The sequence below is a fragment of the Nicotiana tabacum genome, chromosome 5 (genome assembly GCF_000715075.1).
Source record: "Nicotiana tabacum cultivar K326 chromosome 5, ASM71507v2, whole genome shotgun sequence".
In the NCBI taxonomy this organism is placed as follows: domain Eukaryota; kingdom Viridiplantae; phylum Streptophyta; class Magnoliopsida; order Solanales; family Solanaceae; genus Nicotiana; species Nicotiana tabacum.
The window spans coordinates 77,667,272-77,671,666 of NC_134084.1; the positions used below are offsets into that span (position 1 = coordinate 77,667,272).

The 4,395-nt window shown below is 37.4% G+C and overlaps 1 long non-coding RNA gene across 1 annotated transcript; it reads right to left on the minus strand.

Annotated features, from left to right (window-relative positions):
- Nucleotides 1–1,381: 1,381 nt before the first annotated feature.
- Nucleotides 1,382–3,439, minus strand: LOC107795515 (uncharacterized). The gene is made up of 2 exons (XR_001650136.2): nucleotides 2,572–3,439; nucleotides 1,382–1,581 (listed from the first exon to the last, which is right to left on the minus strand). It is a non-coding gene; the product is annotated as an uncharacterized LOC107795515 (long non-coding RNA).
- Between the last annotated feature and the right edge of the window lie 956 nt (nucleotides 3,440–4,395).

The window sequence follows — 4,395 nt, forward strand, 5'->3', positions numbered from 1 at the left end:
GGATTTTCTTTTTAGCAAATCTGTTGTAAAGAAAACAGTTACGGAAGAGTAATAGAAGATATTTAAATACATGTAATATGTTATCTAAATTTGACAAAGTTCGAATGAAAACTTTATCAAAGTTATTTTAAGATACATGTTTGTTCCTATTTTTCCTTTCGTATGTTTACACCATTATGAAATTGAGACGTCTTCTTCATTAAGTGTCGTATATAAAAGGGTCATCTTTTATAATTCATGTTTGATTCAAAAATCCATGAAGTTAATTAACCATTCCTAAAAGTGCAAAAAGTCAAAAGGGTAAAGCAAAAACCCACGTATTAAAAAGCAAGACCTTGGACTTATAAGAAAAAGCAAGGCGAATTACTAAAAGAGTATAGCAGAAACTCGACAGAATTAAGTTAAAATGAAAACTTTGTAATATTAAGTTTAAGCTAAGTATGAACTTAGTCATAAATTGATTCTCATTCTAAAAGCTCCGAAAAGACCTGGGGACATACTGTTACCAAAAACATAACCCCCAAATAGGACCAGGGGTAATACCATCACACATTCCACCAAAAAGAAAAAAAAAGAGTCAAACTTCATAAATAAACTTTCACTGTGGAGCAGGTTCAGAAGAAGAGTTCAGGGAATCATCAACAACAGAAGGCTCGATTTGGTTTGAAGGAGCTGGGACATCCATCGCACTAGGATCAACTTCAACATTTTCAAGAGTATCATCCATAGGTGAAGAAAAGCTTTGGCTTTGCTGAGTTTTTTCAATTGTTTCCTGAATCTTGGCTAACTCAGCATCCAAGTTAAAACCTTCCTGACTTACCTCCATAAGCGTATCATGGCGCATGTTCAAAATAGCCCAAATAACTTCAACAGCAGCCTTGAAGTCTCTTTCCAATGGTCAATTTCACTCTTGAGCTCCTCCCTCTCAGCTAAAACAGCATCGTAAGAAAACTGTAAAGGGGTAAATGAACTCTCCAAAAACTTAACCTTGTCAGTAGACACTCGGAGATCTTCTTGGGACTGCATGAGTGTTTGAACAAGCTCACCAGCATAACTTCTTTCTCATTTAGCAAAGCTTTAAGGCCTCTGATCTCTTCAGTAGTTTGGAGAGTTGTTCAGCAAAAGAAGACTCAAAGAGATTCTTGTCCTTGCCCGCCTGGTTGGAAGAAGCTTTTTCAACTGCCAATTCCGATGACATGACTCTCAACTGCTGCTCTAAGGTACATTTGCTTTTTTCTATGCCACGACCCGAATTTTCCGCCCTCGGGAGTTGTGATAGCGCCTACTAATGTGAGCTAGGCAAGCCGACTTTTGAACAATTTACCTATTTCCCATTTTAATCCTTTAACAATTTTGAACAATAATTTAAAGACAGCGGAAATTATAACAAGTGGAAGAAAAATAATAAAAATACTGAGTATATCCAATACAACTGTTTGAAAAAGACTACCCAAAACTGGAGTCATAACTTCACAGAAGAGGGACGCCAGGACCTGCGAACGCTTGCAGGACTACTTTGGATCTCCGTATGGACTGAAGGCCGCCACCCAAGCTAAGGTCCAAAAGCTGTTGCTCCGGGATCTGCACATAGTGCAAAGTGTAGTATCAGCACAACCGACCCCATGTGCTGGTAAGTGCCTAGCCTAACCTCGACGAAGTAGTGACGAGGCTAGGACCAAACTACCAAATAAATCTGTGCAATTAAATCATATACAACGGAAAAGAAGAACAGTAATATACAGTCAAGTATGAGAAGGGGAAACATGCTGCGGAGAAACATCAATTAAGAATAGAAAGACCGGGAGTAAATAAAAGAAACATCATATCTCAAATATCAGCAAAAATCAGGAATCAAACCAGTGCACGACATCACCCTTCGTGCTTTTACTCTCGTCCTCACCAAAAGAATCAATATAAATTGCACGGCATAACCCTTCGTGCTTTTACTCTCGTCCTCACTATAAAATCAGTATAATCGGCACATAATGGTACATCGTGCGGCACGGTATCACCCTTCGTGCTTTACATTCTTCCTCACAAAATCATACACGACATCACCCTTCGTGCTTTATCACTCTCTCACCAAAACAATATACGGCATCACCCTTCGTGCTTTAACGCTCTTCCTCACCCAAACAACAATCACAAATAATATGGCAAGGAAATAAATGAAATTATAATAAGAATCCTGGCAAGGGAACAATGGTTCAATAACAATAATTGCTAAAATGAATACATCCAGTAATGGTCATTTCATTGTTTGCTAAACAAACCTAGATCTCCTAAACATAAAGTGATCTACTATGGAAAATCCCTTATTATACGAACAGGAACTTAACACCATTACATCAAAATTAAACCCATGTACATCAGCCCGCATTTAACAGATTTATAGAAGAAAACAAAAGCAACACCTAGCCATTTTACATCAGATTCACAACCATTTGATAATAATAATAAACACCTCAGATTCACTCGCTTAACAGAGAAGAATATGTAGCTTAACGAAATTATTTTCATAGAACATGAGTCATCCAAATCAAGTTACATGATCAAAATTGAGAAGAGTACCTTGATGTGGAAACAGAATAGAGAGAAACAGTGATAAAAGATAAATCTGGAGCTCAAAAGGGAAGTGAATCAGCAGCAACCAACCATGATTTGAGAGTTTAATCACTCTTAGAAAACCAGAAAAAATTTCCGAGCAAATCAACAGAAAACCAAACAGCTTCTTGAAACTACTGATCTATACTAACATTTTTAGGCTATTTGGAGTATTTTTAACTGCTACTCTTGTGTATTCCTCGTCGCCTAAGATTCCAGATCTCGACAATGAACTTCAGGTCCAGAAAATGTGTCTATGGGTATAGGTATGTATTCTGTGAGGACAGGGGAGTGGGGTGAGTGAGCATGTACGCGGATGAGAAAGTAAGGAGGGAGAAGGAAATGGCGCTGATAATTTTCTGAAAAAAGGGAGGGTTTGTTCCTGGAAAATCAAGGTGGAGGGGGCAGCGACGGTCTCTTCTTTTGGGGGGGGGGGGGGGTTCTCCTTTTATGTTAGGGATTGGGAGGTTTTCTTGAAATTCTGAGTTGGGTTTTGAATCCTTTTTTTATTTGGGCTTGTAGCTGACCACCAGGACCAAGAACGAGCAGTCCTAGCTGTCTTGCCAAATCGACCATGACAAGCTGAATCATTTGGCCTATAAGCTTTCACCTCAGTTATTTGAAGAACCACATCATCTCTCCTAAGGAACTTGCCAAGCAAACGAGGGGCAAGATCAAGTGCATCAATTTGGTCTAAAATCTTGGGTCAAGATTGGATTTTTATTCAAGAAAGCTATAAGGGTAGTGTTAATTTGAGGGATTGGGATGGGGGGTTCTAGGCTATTTTGGGGGAATTGGGCATCAGAAATGATTCTAGCCCAAATTCAAAACAAGACCAAATCAAAACCCTTTCTTTCTTTTCGCAATGTTACCCATTTTAAACTCTAATTTAATTTAATCTAATTTTTATATGGCTAACCTATTCATTTATTTTGCCTAATGATGGATTAATACAACTAATTAATTAATTAACTTAAGAATGCAATTTATTTATTTTTTATTTAAATGATGCACTTAGCAATGTAATTAATTCTTAAATGCAAATTAAACCTAAGATGACATGAAATTAAAATGTAATAATTTTTTTATGCTTTTTTTTTTAAAATATTAAAAATGCATGAAATGCAACTAAAAAAAGAAAAACTACTAAAAATCAATTAAAATCATTTTTGGTCCATTTTTTAGGAGTTATTTTCATGTAGGGCAAAAATTAGGTGCTCACAGGTATTTCCAAGATCTAACCTCCATCGGAGCGATGGTCAACAATTTCTCTACCCAATCACGGAAATTGGGAATCTCTTCAACAGTTCCCATGGTCGCTGAAAAAAGAGAGGTGAAACGGTCACGGGAAAAACAAACCCTTTCTTTAAAAGTAAGGGGGGGGGGGGAAGAGAAAAAAGAAAGTTGTAAAGAAAACTTACGTGCAAAATTCCTCTTTTCAGAGAATGGTATATTTTTTTCACCTACTAACCTTACAGTAGGACCAGCAACAAATCTGGCGTACCAGTCACGGTCTTTGTCATCCTTAGGGCTAACTAAAACCCTCTTACTCCTCGCCACCAAAGTAAAGATCCCATGTCGAAACAACTTAGGGGAGTAGAGGTGGATCAGATGAAAAAAGGTAAAAGACAATTGAGCCAAGTTAAGCCAAGTACCTTAGACAAACAACAACCCTCCACACAATGGGGCCAATTTGTCCTAAACAAACATTAAAAAAAATGACAGAACTCGATAATAACATGATCAATAGGGGGTCTAAAATTTAGTGTAAAGGGATACGTATACACGAAA